This window comes from Halichoerus grypus, chromosome 4, assembly GCF_964656455.1.
Source record: "Halichoerus grypus chromosome 4, mHalGry1.hap1.1, whole genome shotgun sequence".
In the NCBI taxonomy this organism is placed as follows: domain Eukaryota; kingdom Metazoa; phylum Chordata; class Mammalia; order Carnivora; family Phocidae; genus Halichoerus; species Halichoerus grypus.
In genome coordinates, this window is record NC_135715.1 from 134,086,398 (window position 1) to 134,103,044 (window position 16,647).

At 39.6% G+C, this 16,647-nt stretch overlaps 1 non-coding gene across 1 annotated transcript; it reads left to right on the forward strand.

Moving 5' to 3' along the window:
• The first annotated feature begins 5,177 nt into the window (after nucleotides 1-5,177).
• Nucleotides 5,178-5,284, forward strand: LOC118519710 (U6 spliceosomal RNA). Its single transcript, XR_004909295.1, has one exon. It is a non-coding gene; the product is annotated as a U6 spliceosomal RNA (small nuclear RNA).
• The last annotated feature ends 11,363 nt before the right edge of the window (nucleotides 5,285-16,647 follow it).

A 16,647-nucleotide genomic window follows, 5' to 3' on the forward strand; every position in this document is an offset into this window, starting at 1 on the left:
TAAAAATAGACCTGAGAAATGTCTACAGCTTGAGATTCATTCAATCCACTAATATTTGCTCTAGAATAATAAGGAGATTTGATACATCTGAACTAAAATGATCCCCATATTTGTCACCTTTCCATTTCACATCAAATAAAACACCATGGCAGCCTTCTGTCAAAACAAATTCCATTATGTTAACCGCCCCCCCCCTTATTTTTAATTTATCCTGAAAAATGTGAAGTTGGCAGCATAGGTCATTCTACTGTCCTATGTTAAACATTTATCAATTGATGCTATTTATTATTAATTTCCAAGAGCAGTTACTGTGGTCCTAATAACAGATATCCACTGGGATAAATATATTGGGGCAATAAAAAGAATGGCTTAAGTTTGTAAAGTTTTTTTAAAATCAGCATTATTGAGGTATAATTGACTACAGTAAAATTCACAAAATTTAAGTGTATAATCAATGAATTCTCGTAAGTGCATATATTTGTTTAACAACCCTCACAACTGGGGTGTCTGTGTGGCGCAGTTGGTTGAGCATCCGACTTTTGGTTTCGGCTGGGGTCATGATCTCAGGGTCATGGGATCAAGCCCTGCATGGAGCTCCTCACTCTGTGCAGAGTCTGCTTGGGATTCTCTTTCCTTCTCCCTCTGCCCCTCCACCCCCAACTCTCTCTCTCAAATGAATAAATCTTTTATTTATTTATTTTTTTAAAATAAATTTTCAGCACTCTTTTTTTTTTTTTTTAAGATTTTATTTATTTATTTGACAGAGAGAGACACAGCGAGAGAGGGAACACAAGCACGGGAGTGGGAGAGGGAGAAGCAGGCTTTCCGCTGAGCAGGGAGCCCGATGCAGGGCTCAATCCCAGGATCCTGGGACCACGACCTGAGCTGAAGGCAGACGCTCAATGACTGAGCCACCCAGGTGCCCCAATAAATAAATCTTTTAAAAAAATAAAACCTTTCACAATTATGGCATAGAACATTTCCATCAAACCTCAAAGATTCCCTCCTGCCCCTTTGCAATTCTCTCCCTGTCTTTGGCACCAGGCAACCACTAATCTGCTTTTATTAACTCTAGTTTTGACTTTTCCAGTATGTTACATAAATGAAATCACAGTGTGTGATCTTTCGTGTCTGCCTTCTTTTTCTTAACATAATGCTTTTGGGATTCACCCATGTTGTTGTGTGTGTGAGTAGTATGTTCCTTTTTGTTTCTGAGTCGTAGTCCACTGTATGGACATAGCACACGTTGTCTATTCCTTCATCAGTTGGTGAACATTTGGGTGATTCCGGTTTTTGATGATTATAAACAAAGTTGTTAGGAATACTCAAGTACAAGTCTTTGAGTGAAGTATGTTTTCATTTCTCTCTGGTAAATATCTAGGAGTGGGATTGCTGGATCAGATGGTAAGGGGATGCTTAATTTTGTAAGAAACAATCATATTGCTTTCCCTAGTGGGTATAAAATTTTGCATTCCCACCAGCAATGTACAAACATTGTGGCCATTCCACAGTCTTGCCAACACTTGGTATTATCAGTGTGTTTTAATTTTAGCCATTTTAGTGCCTGTGTAGTGGTATTTTATTGCCATATTAACTTGCATTTCCCTAATGACTAATGGTATTAAACATTTTTTTTTTTTTTTTTAAAGATTTTTTTTTATTTTTTGACAGAGAGAGACACAGCGAGAGAGGGAACACAGGCTGGCGGAGTGGGAGAGGGAGAAGCAGGCTTCCCGCAGAGCAGGGAGCCTGATGTGGGGCTCGATCCCAGGACCCTGGGATCATGACCTGAGCCGAAGGCAGACGCTTAACGACTGAGCCACCCAGGCGCCCCGGTATTAAACATTTTTTGATGCACCTATTTGCTATGTTCTTCTTTGGTGACATGTCCTCATATCTTTTACCTTAAAAAAAAAATCATGTTATCTTCTTATTACTGAGGTTTAAGAGTTCTTTATTCTGGATATAAGCCCTTTATCAGATTTATATTTTGGAAATACTTTCTTCCAAAGTAATGATGTAGTTTAGCTAAAAATCAGAGGATTTCTGATAAGCTGGTAAATCTAAAATTGTGGTTTCTTGAATTTCTAATGTCAAATTAGAGTTCTAGATATTAATACACTGATACTTTGATGTAGACCTAGGAACAATGTCAAAAAACTTCTATAATAAGATGATTTAGATACTTTGCCCTAGAAGCAGTTTTTCTATGCTTATAAAATCAATTTTAAAGTTGTTGTGGGTAAAGTCTCATATAAAATGTTTCCAGAGTGAAGTAAATATTCCCCATAGTGGGGATGGATTTAAATTATGGCAACTCTAATACTTCCAGGAAAAGTAGAGTGTACTCTAGGAAGAGAGGCAGATAAAGGACACTTAGGCAAGCTCCTGTATGTCCTCTTCTGGTTTTTCTCTTGCTTTCCTTAAAATACATTAAAATACTCTTCTTCTTCTTCATAACTTTTAGTTTTTATAATTTCAAACTTACAGAAAAGTTACAAGAATAATATAAGGAACTCCTAAATACTCTTTTCCAAATTCACCAATTTTTACATTTTGCTCTAACTTAAATAAATTTTACATTTAATTTTTCAAATATTTCATAAAAAATTAAGGCCTGGTTCTTTTTGAAGTTTTTTATTTCCATTTATCTTTGGCCTAAGTGGTAGAAAAAGTAGTAATTAACACTCCAATTTTATATCCTAGAAGACAGACACAAAGAATCCTGTCACAGAACTCTGGAGACCCAGCACTTTCTACAGCCATCATAATGAAGCCAACCACCATTCAGCTTTGTAGTCTAGCTTTGCAGCCCATTTCCTGACCTCTTTGTGGTATCATTGGCTCCCACCTAAAGCCCTTGTACTTGACTCTTAGTTTTGATAACTGATATTGCTTTTATTAACCTAATCTTTGATGTGTCCTCTACCGTTGGTAATTCTGGGAAATAGCCAACCCAATTCAACCCATCAGGACCTTAACCTGGTACCCTGCTTTGCCCAAGCCCTAATAGCAGGCAACTTGACAAGCCATAGTATTTTCAAGTATGTAAAACTAATGATACTAGGTATCCCAGCACTGAGAATTAGAGAACCAAGACATATTAGCGCTGAAAGGACCTTGAGATCATTCAGTACAACTCTTTCATCTTCAGATGACAACACTGAGATCCCAAGAGATTTAATATTTTATCCAAGGTCACAAGTAAGTTGGTAGCAAAGGTACAACAAAAATTCCAGTTTCATGAATTTTTTCTACAATATAATGCTGCTTCAAGTAGTTATTACTACTAATAATTAATTTTCAGGTGCAGAAATTCATGTATTTGCTCATGGAGTTGACATATATTTATTGAGCATTTATAACATGCTATGCACTACATATACAAGAGATTTAATCTGCCTTCCCAGAGCTTACTTTCTAGCCAGAGAAATTGATGATAAAATGTAATTACACGGGCCACCTGGGTGGCTCAGTTGGTTAAGCATCCAACTCTTGATTTGGGTTAGGTCATGATCTCTGGAGTCGTGGGATCAACCCCATGTCAGGTTCCACACTCAATGCAGAGTCTGTTTGTCCCTCTCTCTCTGCTCTTCCCCCCACCCCCCCCGACACATACACTCTCTCTCTCTCTCTCAAATTAAATAAATAAATAAATAAATAAATAAATAAATAAATAAATAAAATCTTTTTAAAAATGTAATTACGCACTGCAGAAAACAGTATAGAAGTTCCTCAAAAAATTCAAAGAAGTTCCACTCCTGGAACTGAGGGACTCAAACAGATACCTGTACACTGTATTAGTCAGTTCAAGCTCCCATAACAAAATACCACAGACTGGGTGGCTTAAGCAACAGAAATTTAATTTCTCACAGTTTTGGAGAAGTCCAAAACCAGAGTGGTGTCAGGGTGCATTTCTGGTGATATCTGTCTTTCTACCTTGTAGACAGCTGCCTTCTTGCTGTGTCCCCACTTAGTCTGTCTGCATGCAAATAGATCAATCTCTGCATGCAGACAGATAAATCTCTGATCTGTCTCTTCTTCTCATAAGGACACAAGTCCTATCAGATTAGGATCCCACCCTTATGATATCATTTAACTTTAATTACCTCCCTAAAGGCCTTATCTCTAAATATAGTCAAATTGGGGGCTAGAGCTTTAACATGAATTTTGTAGAGACACAATTCAGTCCATAACATACACCAATGTTCATAGCAGCATTAGTCATAGCCAAAAGGTGGAAACAATCTGAATATCCATTGACAGATGAATGGATAATAAAGATGTGGTATATACCTACAATGGAATATTATTCAGCCTTCAAGAAGACAGAAATTCTGGGCTGCCTGGGTGGCTCAGTTGGTTAAGCATTTGCCTTCGGCTCAGGTCATGATCCCAGAGTCCTGGGATCAAGTGCTGCATGTGGCTCCCTGCTCAGTGGGGAGTCTGCTTCTCCCTCTCCCTCTACCCCTTCCTCCCCTTGTGCTTTCTCTTGTTCTCTCTCCTGCTCTCTGTCAAATAAATAAATAAAATCTTAAAGAAAGAAGACAGAAATTCTGACACATGCTACAACATGGATAAGCCTTGAGGATATTACACTAAGTGAAATAAGGGGCACCTGGGTGGCTCAGTTGGTTAAGCATCTGACTTTGGCTCAGGTCATAATCTCAGGGTCCTGGGATTGAGCCCCACCTTGGGCTCCCTGCTCAGCAGGGTGTCTGCTTCCCCTCTCCCTCTGCTCCTCCCCCCACTCATGTTCTCTCTCTCTCTCTCAAATAAATAAAATCTTTACACTAAGTGAAATAAGCCAGAAACAAAAGGACAGATATATGATTCCACATATATAAGGGACCTAGAGTAGTCAAATTCATGGAGACAGAGAACAGAACAGTGGTTTTCAAAGGCTGAGGAGAAGAGAAAATGGGGAGTTATTGTTTGATGGGTACTGGGTTTCAGTTTAGGATGATGGAAAAGTTGTGGAGGTAGATGGTGGTGATGGTTGCACGACAAGGTAAATGCACTTAATGCCACTGAACTGTACACTTAAAATGGCTAAATGTAAGTTTTATGATATGTATATTTTACCACAATAAAACAAAAAAATAATTTTGACTTCAGTATGTGGCCATAATACTGAGAAACTGGATTTACTCTCTCCACTTAAAATTGAGAAACAAGTGCTCACTTCAGTAGCACATATACTAAAATTGGAACAATGCGGAGAAGATTAGCATGGCCCCGGTGCAAGGATGACCGGCAAATTTGTTAAGTGTTCCATTAAAAAAAAGGGTTGAGAAAAAAGACAAAATATGAAGTAATGGTTTTCAGACATTGGACACATGAAACCTAGGACAGTAATCCCTCAGAGAAAAGAAATAAATGAGGTGAGCCCTATGATAGCCCTAGTTTAGTGCCTAGAGAGTTTCCAGGCTATATAGTATAGGGAGGAAAATCCCAAACAGAGCCTGGTAATCTCCCTGAGTTGAGTAGCCAGAGTTGTGAGTTTGGAGGAAGCAAGGCAGACAGAATTCACAGGGCAGAGTGCCAGAGAGGAGAGAGCTGCACAGAGATAGAGCAAGGGCTCCAGAAAACTATGGTTCCTTTTCAGTCCTCAGCTAAGTAGCAACTGGATATATGAATGAGGAACCTACCCAAGTAAGGGAAAAGACCCACTGGAAAGGAGCCCACAGTCTTCAGACTTCACACAGGGCCAGGAATAATTTATGTTCCTAGTACCCAGAGTGGAAAAACCTTGTGCTATACTGGTTGTCAAGAAGAATGCTCAGAAGGGTATTGTTTTGGTATGGCCAAACTCATAATCCTAATCTAATCATGAAAATAAACCAGATAAAATCCAATAGAGGGGCATCCTATTATAACCTAACCAGTGCCTCTGAAAACTTCAAAGGTCATCAAAAACAAGGAAATTCTGAGAAACTACCACAGCCAAGAGGAACCTAAGGAGACATGACAAATAAATGTAATTTGGTATACTAGAAGAATCCTGGGTAGAATAAAGTATATTAGGGAAAGATTAAATCTGAATAAACTATGGACTTTAGCTGATAATAATGTATCAATATTGGTTCATTAATTTTAACAAATATACCACACTACTGTAGGATGTTTATAATAGGGGAAACTGGATGTCTGGTGGAGGTGAGTGGGATGGCTAAAATGGGAATTCTCTGAACTATTATAATAGCCTTCTACAGTTGTCATAACAAATATCACAGATTGGGCAGCTTAAACCACAGAAACTTATTTTCTCACAGTTCTGGAGGTGGGAAGTCCAAGATCAGGGTGACTTCAGGGTTGGTTTCTAGTGAGATCTCTCTTCCTGGCTTGTAGACAGCTGCTTCCTCACTGTGTCCTCACTTGGCCTTTCTTCTGTGCATGTGTGTAGAAAGAGATTGATCTCTGGTGTCTCTTCCTCTTCTTAGAAGGACACAGCCAGGGCCTCACCCTTATGATGTTACTGAACCTTAATTACCTTCCTAAATGCCCTATTTCCAAATATAGTCACATCGGGGGTTAGAGCTTCAACATATGAATTTTGAAGGGACACAATTCAGGCCGTAACAGAGAAGAGATGGGAGGACAAAACATTTTGAAGAAATAATGGCTGAAAAATTTCCAACTTTAATAAAAATCCTAAGCCCTCAGATCTAAGAATCTCAACAAACCCAAGCATAAGCAACAAGAAGAGAACTACACCAAAGCACACATCAGAATCAAATTGTTCAAAACCAGTGAAAGGAGGAAAATCTTACAATCTGCCAGAAGAACAAAGATAAGAATGACAACAGACCAGTAAAGTTCTTGTCTGAAAAAAATGCAAACCAGAAGACAATGAAACAATGTCTTTAAAGGTACTGACAGAAAAAACCAAACCAAGCCAAACAACAACTGTCATCCTTGAATTTTATACCCAGTGAAAACATCTTTCAAAGTGAAAGATTTCTTCAGATATACAAAAGCTGAGAAGATTTGCACCAGTGGATCTACACTATAAGAAATGCTAAAGGACATTCAGGAAGAAGGAAAATTATACCACATGGAAATCTGGATTGCACAGAGGAAACAAGAGCACCAGTAATGGTAACTCTGTGGGTGGATAGAAAAGACCTTCTTTGGTTGTTATTACTTTTAAATCTCTTTAAAACATAATTGATTATTTAATTATACATTGTGGGGTTCTGGTAAATAATAAAAGTGAGTTCAGAGTGATGCTATGGGAATGACCCGAAGCTATGAAATAGAGAGAGCTGTAGGAGTTTTAACTCAAACTGCTTGCTTATTCCCTCAGACAGCTTATAAAATAAGGCATTTTGAAGCTCCTTCAGCATTAGTTTGATCACAAAGCAAGATGATTATGTTTCATCTGATCTTTTTACCACTTGTCATACCCTTAGTATAGCAATCCCTCGGCTCACAATTCCTCTGGAAATAAGACTCCCATTTTTAATAACGTCTGTCTGGGAAAACTGGAGCAGCTCAGAGTCCTGTCTTTCCTGATTTCAAACAAGAGTCTTTTAAAATAAACTTAGGCTTAGGGGCGCCTGGGTGGCTTAGTCGATTAAGCGTCTGCTTTCGTCATGGGTCATGATCCTGGAGTTCCAGGATCGAGTCCCACATCGGGCTTCCTGCTCGGCAGGGAGTCTGCTTCTCCCTCTGACCTTCCCCCTCTCGTGCTTCCTCTCTCTCACACTTTCTCTCTCGAGTAAATGAATAAAATCTTAAAATAAAATAAAATAAACTTAGGCTTAGCTTCTGGTACAAATGTACTCCTTTTTTTTTTTGTAAATAAATTAGAAAGGTGAGGTAGAAGTATCTCTTTAAAAGTCAGAGGCAGACATTTGGTTAGGGGCATAATACATGGCACAGCTAACTACACCCTCTGTCAAGCAACTTGAGATAAAGGAGGGACAGAGGGAAAAATTGGACACAATGGGCTGGGTTAAAGATGGGATAATGGGTTTGGATTTGTAAAATGTTCTGCATGTTTCCTTATTCCCACATATGTCCTTATTGGAAACACCACTTTGGGTCTTATCTTTTTGTCTTTTTCCCAAGAATATGGGTCTTTTTTTTTTTTTTAATGTTATGTTAGTCACCATACAGTACATCATTAGTTTTTGATGTAGTGATCCATGATTCATTGTCTGCATATAACACCCAGTGCTCCATGCAATACATGCCCTCCTTAATACCTATCACCATGCTAACCCATCCCCCTACCCCCCTTCCCCTCTAAAACACTCAGTTTGTTTCTCGGAGTCCATAGTCTCTCATGGTTCATCTCTCCCTCCAATTCCCCCCTCCCTCATTTTTCCCTTCCTTCTCCTAATGTCCTCCATGCTATTCCTTATGTTCCACAAATAAGTGAAACCATATGATAATTGACTTTCTCTGCTCAACTTATTTCACTTAGCATAATCTCCTCCAGTCCCATCCATGTTGATGTAAAAGTTGGGTATTCATCCTTTCTGATGGCTGAGTAATATTCCATTGTATATATGGACCACATCTTCTTTATCCATTCATCTGTTGAAGGGCATCTCGGCTCTTTCCACAGTTTGGTTGTTGCGGACATTGCTGCTATGAACATTGGGGTGCATATGGCCCTTCTTTTCACTACATCTGTGTCTTTGGGGTACATACCCAGTAGTGCAATTGCTGGGTCATAGGGTAGCTCTATTTTGAATTTTTTGAGGAACCTCCACGCTGTTTTCCAAAGTGGCTGTACCACCTTGCATTCCCACCAACAGTGTAAGAGAGTTCCCCTTTATCCACAACCTCTCCAACATTTGTTGTTTCTTGCCAGTTTTTGCCATTCTAACTAGTGTAAGGTGGTATCTCAATGTGCTTTTGATTTGAATTTCCCTGATGGCTAATGATGATGAACAGTTTTTCATGTGTCTCTGAGCCATTTGTATGTGTTCTTTTGAGAAGTGTCTGTTCACGTCTTCTGCCCATTTATTGACTTGATTAAAGAATATGGGTCTTGCTTCCTCAAGTAGAAGGCAGACTCCTTGATGGTAGGGACCCCACTTTGGCCTTTGAAAGTACAGCAACTACTCCATGATAGGTGTGGCAAAATGAATAAGGAGAAAAAAAATGCTTCATATTTATGTAAAAATAAATGAGTTAAAAGTGATTGTCTGTATGGATCAGCCCTGTGGGTTGGAGGGGGGTTGAGAAGAAATCAGTTACCATTTGGTACCTGTTTGTTTTTTACAGCTTTTTGAGGTGTTATCACAAATAAAATTGTAAGATATTTCAAGTGTACATTGTGATGATTTGATATATGTATACATTATGAAAGGATGTAATATGCTATTTAATAAAATGAGCAGGTAACAAGGTAGTGTATAGTGTCGAAAGATAAATATTCATCAAGCTGAGTGGTGTGATTTTAGATGTTTTTTTCCTTGTTTGCTCATTTGTATGTTCTACTTTCTTTATGAGATATATGTTTTATTTACAAAACTAGGAAAAAATTAAAGTTTTTTTTAATTGAATGAAATTCTGAGGCGCCTGGGTGGCTCAGTCGTTAAGCGTCTGCCTTCAGCTCAGGTCATGATCCCAGGGTCCTGGGATCGAGCCCCGCATCAGGCTCTCTGCTCTGCGGGAAGCCTGCTTTTCCCTCTCCCACTCCCCCTGCTTGTGTTCCCTCTCTCGCTGTGTCTCTGTCAAATAAATAAATGAAATCTTTAAAGAAAAGAAAATTGAATAAAATTCTGGACTCTCATTGAGAATTTGGACACTCAAGAGAATTTTCTGAAATATCACCTGTTTTCAGTGGTTCAGGGGTGTTCTTACCTGGCGAGAGGTATGTGAGCACATTCCCTTCAATAGAAAATAAGCCGTTCTTCCAATAGCCCAGGCAGCTCTTGAAAGTATGAAGCTAGGGAATCCTCAAGAAACCAACAGAGAAGTCTCAGGAATGTTGGAAACAACCCAATGGTCCAGTGTTATGAGATTTTAAAACTAAATTATGATACTTCCAAATAACTGGAATATTTGCAGCCATTAAAATCTATGTTCATAAGAACATTTAATAACATGGGAAGATGCTCAAATTTTAAAATTAAATTAAAAAATTTATATGCAGTGTTATGCTATTTGAAAAGAGAATTATATATGTAATTTAATTTCTAAAAGGAAATAGACCCAAGTGTTAATAAACCTTATCCCTGGGTGATAAAAATATGAATAATTTCGGCTTCTTTACTCCTCTGTTTCAAAAATTCCTACCATGACTTACTTTTATAATTAGAACACACACGATGTCATTATAATTATTTTTAAAGAAGTTGGCTTATAGAGCTGGAGAGTGGTTCATCGCATGGGCCTTGAAGCAGCGTGAACGTAAATCCTGGTTCTGCCAGGCAAGCAAGCCACTACCCCTTTCTATGCCTCAATTTCCTTTTTTAATTTTTTTTAAAGATTTATTTATTTGAGAGAGAGAGAGAGAGAGAGAGAGTGAGTGAGTGCGCACATGGGGGGAGGGGCAGAGGGAGAGGGATAGAGAGTCTTAAGCAGACTCCACGGCACAGCATCTGACGCAGGGCTCCATCTCACAACGCTGAGATCACAACCTGAGCCAAAACCAAGAGTCAGTCGTTCAACTGACTGGGCCACCCAGGTGCCTCATCTGTGCCTCAACTTCCTTATCTTAAAATTGAGATAAATGATAGCACCTACATTATAGGGTGGTTGTCAGATTAAAAGAGTTGATTCATAATAAAGTGCTTAACACAGTGCCTGATGTATAGTAAGCACCCTCAAATTAATCTGTTATTATTATTGTTGTTGTTGTTCTTGTTGTAGGTTAAAAGTTCTAACTTCCTACCTATTTACAAGTTACGTTATTTCAAAAAAGGCTATTTTCTGAGTATAATCACAGATCTCCAAGACTCAGTGGGGCCTGGAGACAAAATTTATTGCAAAAAACCCTAACAATTTTCTTGAGGATCAGGCATTTAGCTTGCTGATTTGGGCAATGGACAGCAAACTAGTTAGAGACCAGCCTCTGGCTGCTTTTCATCTTTTCTTGATGGCTTTAATGCTGCAGGTGTGATCACTGAGTTACACTTGTTTATTCAAAGAATAGAAGGGTAAAGGAGTCCTCCCTGAATTTTTCCTTGGTGGGCTCCAAATTTAGAACTGTATCTCCACTTCTCAGAGTTTGATTCGATCCTGTGATCCAAATTTGGGAGAAGAGATTCCATGCCCAAGATCACCCAGCTAATAAGGGGCCGATAGAGGATTTGAACTTATGTCTATCTGGATCCACACTTCAGTGTTCAACTTGTATCTTATAATACTTTCCAACTGAAAGAAGAAAAGCTTAAAGAAGGCCATTTTATCCATCAAAACTCAATGAAGAAGATCAGTTTGCTTCCCATTTCTTATTCCTAAATGTCATCAACATAAAACAAATCAAGGTCCAGCATGACATCAGTGCACAGATCAGCTCCTGACTCTAAAACAGAGAACAGAGCAGAAGAGACCTACTTCCTTCATAAAACGGAGCATGAATTATAAAAAAGGCCCCATGTGCACCATGAATTGGGCTAGAAATCTGTGTCCCCGTGTCATTATCTCAGGGAAATCAATATTCTCAGTTGAGGCAACAACTCTAGGTGAATGCATAGGAAGGGAGGGGTAACTGTGTTCTGAGAGCCTGGCGTTTCTCTAGCTCCTGCAGCACTTACAGTCCATGCTATCCACCCCTAGCTATCCGCCTGTTGTCCGTATCCCTGCCTGCCCAGTAGTATCTCTTTGGCATGTCTTATTCCTGCTGTCAAAGGAGAACACCATCACTTCTGTGAAGCCTGACCCTACTCTCTGGGGACAGCTAAACTGCCCCCCCCCCCAAGCTTACCAGCTCTGGGCCTGTTCCTTCTCACACTGTGTATGGTTGTTTTCCATCCTTTCATACCCTAATTAGCTCTCTGAGGTCAAGGATTACAACTTTATTTTTAGGGTTGATGGGAGAGTAAATTAAGATGAGGTAAGTAAAGTGATAATGTCTGGTACATAACAGGTGTTCAATAAATGTTTGCTTTGTTGGTTCTCCCACTTGAAGACCCAGGGCCTAGTGCAATTCCTTCAAGGCCATGGTTACTAAACAAAAAAAATTTTTTTTAAGATTTTATTTATTTATTTGACACAGAGAGAGAGAGCACAAACAAGGGGAGCAGCAAGCAGAGGGAGAGGAAGAAGCAGGCTCCCCCCTGAGCAGGAAGCCCCATGTGGGACTTGATCCCAGGACCCTGAGATCATGACCTGAGCTGAAGGCAGATGCTTAACTGACTGAGCCACTCAGGCACCCCTTCTCCTTTCTTTTTTTGAAGATTATTTATTTGAGAGAGAGAGAGAGAGAGAGAGAGAGAGAGAGAGAGTGCTGGGGGGAGGGGCACAGGCAGAGGGATAGAGAGAATCTCAAGCAGATTCCCCACTGAGTGGGGAGCCTGATGCAGGGTTTGATCCTATAACCCATGAGATCATGACCTGAGCCGAAATCAAGAGTTGGACGCTTAACTGACTGAGCCACGCAGGCGCCCTTAAACAGATTTTTCTTGAACGAATGAATGAATGAATGAGTAAATTAACAAATACATTCCACCTCCTGCCTCCAGGGCAGGCGTCATATCTTACATTGATCTATATCCCCTCAATATCTTCTTTCTTTTATTTATATCCATAACAACACTGGTCACATGGCTGGGTACAGTGAATAATTTGATTGATTTTCTCTTGTTGTAAAGGATATTGATAGATTGACTATTTACCTCAGAGGCAGCTATAGGCAGCTATATGTCTTATATTGCCTGTTTCATCTTGAATAGAGTAAAAGTGCCAGGGGTCTTATAGACAGAGCTTTCAGTCTCTCTAGTAAAACTTTAGCTTAACCCACTTGCCAAGGTCTGTTTTCTTTCTTTCTTTTTTTTCCCTGAACAGTTAATAGCCAATATACGCTCTAGAGGAATAAGCCCTCCAAAGTAAGAACCCTGCTGAAATCCAAGTATTTATTGTTATGATCCTAAGTAAGGCTTGGAGAGTCTCATTTATTTCTATATCCCCAGTGCCAGCCTAGTATTTAGTACATAGTAGGTATTCGAAAAGCATTTCTTTAATAAATGAAGTCCCTTTTAAAGAATAAAGAGAAGTTACAAACTGTATAGTGTAATTTTGTGATGGTCTGTGGTCTTAAAGCCATACTGTACCAAGGAGAGATGAAAAAATAGTAATTCACACACCTGGATAGCATTATGCACTTGTAAAAGCATTTGCCCACATGTTAGATAATATTATTTACATAGCACTAATCGAACTCCTATTGTATAGTAGGTGATTTAAATACCATTGTGTCTAATCCTGAGAAATCTTGAATTAAGATAATGCCCATTTTATAGTTGGAAAAAATAAGCGGAGGTGAACTAAATGATTCACCAAGGCCACAGACTAAGAGTGATCCCCCTACGCCCAATTAAAATGTGAGCTTCACAAGGGCAGCCTCTCTAGCACTGAGAACAGTACCTGGCATACAGTAGATACTAAATAAATATTTGTTGAGGAAATGTTGAGGTTGGGTGACTCCAAAGCCTTTGCTCTTTCCGTAACATCACCTGCTACTCTGTAAAATGGTCTTTTGAAGCATCTGGAGAAAGCAGTACATCTTTTTACACCCGTGAGGAACTGAGGTCCTGCGAATGAAGCTAACTTGCCTACAGCTCACAAGGGTGGCTGGGCCAGCGCTAGAACTCAAGGTTCCGGTTTCCTAGCAGTATTTTCTGTTGGCCAATCTGCATAGAGGCCATAATGCAGAGACAAGGTGTGGCCCACTTCTTTTCCCCAGGAAAATCCAGGGAGCCTGGCCTAGAGTTACATCCAAGACTTTCTGCCTAAAAACCAAAAAGCATCCTGATGCTAGAAGAAAGTTATGTTCCCCAGTAGATGGACATTTTGGGGTTACTTTTTTTATTACACCAGAATCTGATGTTTTGAGATAGGGCTAAGTCTTGTGATGATGTCCAACCAGGCAGCCGCGACCCGACAGTAGCTACTTCATCACACGATGCAACATTTTATTTTTTAAGATTTTATTTTTGAGTGATCTCTACACCCAGCGTGGGGCTTGAACTCACAATTCCGAGATCTGGAGTCACATGCTCTACTGACTGAGCCAGTGAGGTGCCCCAATCCTATCATCTTAAATAGTCATGGGCGAACTTTTCAAGTAAGAGATACGTGTTCAATTAAACATCTTAAGGTTAAACGGACCTCTCATATATACATTTTTGCCAAATAGACTTTTTTCTTCTCTTTTTTTCATTTTATTTTCAATACCAAAGAAAATGCCTATGCACATCCTACTACGGCAACTCCTTTATCTATTTGCCAAGTACCCAACTGGGTATGTCCCTATGCTGGGTACAGTATAAAGTATGTAAGTAAATATATACATAAATAAGTCAAAGTGTATAATATTCCATATAGCATTAAAGAGGCAATGTAGAAAGAGGCAGACATATACCAAACCCATAGACAATCAAACCTATTATTATCTGATCTAGTGGACAATGAAGTTTTTATAGCTATAGTCAAGGCACAAGGCCATCTCAGTGTCATTTCCCCTTTGCCTTCGGTCTTTCCTTTTTTCCTCTGCTGCTGCTTCTTGTTTTAGTCTCCGAGTATGTTGCCCATTAATCTTTTCAGAGCATCAAAATCTGTGGAGACGAACCAGAGCGTATTCTGGTTACACTGACCTCTGGAATCCCCAAACTTAAGTTTCTGGTCACAGCTTGCAGAAGAGCCATACAGACTACTCCTGGCGGGGAAAGAAGTCATTGACCTCCCCAGCAGCTCATGTGCTGACAAAGCCACCAAAAGAGAGATTATGTGTGGTTATCATAGCACACAGATATGCCTTTTGTAGCTGATGTATCAGTCCCTGTGTTCTCACACTGTTTCTGTTGTATGCCCTGGCAAAGCTTACTTGGAGGACGCCGTGGAGAACCAGAGCCATGTTTTCTTTGGCTATTGTTCCTTTCCTCATCTCCACATTTAATAACTCCACATTGTGCAGTGAAATACTTGGCAAAGTAAGAAAGAAATCAAGCCTGGATGCCAGGGGCGGCTCTTGTCATCGGAAAGGATCTGTGACTATCTCTTGCCCTTCTGTCTCCTCCTCAGTGCACTTTTGCTCTCCTCTAATTTTTCCATCTTATACATCTTTTATTGTTTTCTAAATATAGACATGCTAAAACCTCAGTGGAAAGACCATCTATTGAAACCAGAGTGATAGCAAGTAATGTGCCCAGCAGGCAAATCGCAAAACAAATAGAGGGTGCACTCAGCACTTTTGCTTCTGCTGCACAAAAGAACCCAAATAAGGCTCCTGGAAACATGGGTTGAGTAATCAAGTCCTTTTCCTGGATGTACAACAGCACAGCTTTGGGAGATAACGAATTCAGCTCGTGTAATTGTACACCCGTCTAGAAGAGCAAAAGGAAGCACAAAAAGAGAAAAAAGGCGAGGGTTGCCAAACTTTTAACTGCTTGCCCTCCTTCTGCACCTGCCATGACTTGCAAGCATAATATCGTGTCCCAGCTGGCCACTTGTCCTGAATTCTGAGACCCCAAGACACCCATTGCCCTTGGAATTAAAGAATTACAAATGGAATTTTTGCACCTGCAGATAAAAAAAAAGATAGTGAGAGAACTTAGAAAAGATCCTTTGAAACATTTCTATCACCCTTGTCAGGCTGTTTTCTGCCCCTGGTGAATACTAACCAGACATATGAGTAAGGACTCCGGAGGACCATTTGGCTGTTTCACTGAAATTAATTTTGGTTCCTACAGATTAACCATAAAGACACGCACTGGCTGCAGGTGTTCTAAAGCCAGCATCGGGAGCAAACCCAGCAAATTTTGCAAAGATGGTTAATGACTCCTGCAAAATTAATTTAAATTGAAATAGGATAAGAACATATGGAAAAAATCAATCATTCCCCATTTTGAGCAAATATTATTTTAGCATGCATAGATTTGATATAATTTTCTTTCTTTCCCTTAAGGGTCAGGATATACTCACACACTAAGTCTTTTTGCAAAAGAGAAGTTTTTTGTTTTTTTCTTTTTCCTCCCCAGGAAAGAGGAGATATAGGTTTCATAAATCTTTTTCCTTGTCTGATGCTGAAACATATATCTGGGGCTCCAGAGACACTGATAAAAGCCCTTCCAGAAAACATAACTCTGTTCTTCGGGTAATTATGCTTTCTTAGTGTCTGGACACTGGTTCTGGCTTCCATCTGGAATAAGATCTGGGCCCACTTATTATGCATGTCCACATTAACTGGATGGTTTATAGAATTTAAATGTGAAATGAGGAGAAAGCACAGAGGCAATGGCAATAGAATGGAAAATATAAAAGAAAAATATTTTTCAAGTGTTTGGAAGGAAATGACTACATTAACAAAAACCCCACAGCCACATGTTCACACTCTTATACTCCCATTTCAAAGCCATCTCCAAAGTTTGGCTCCAGTTTCTCTTGAGGGAAAAGAAACAGAAGTAGGCACACCCATTCTAAGGGATGGAGCAGGAGTTACACCAATGCAGTCTCTTCTTCTCC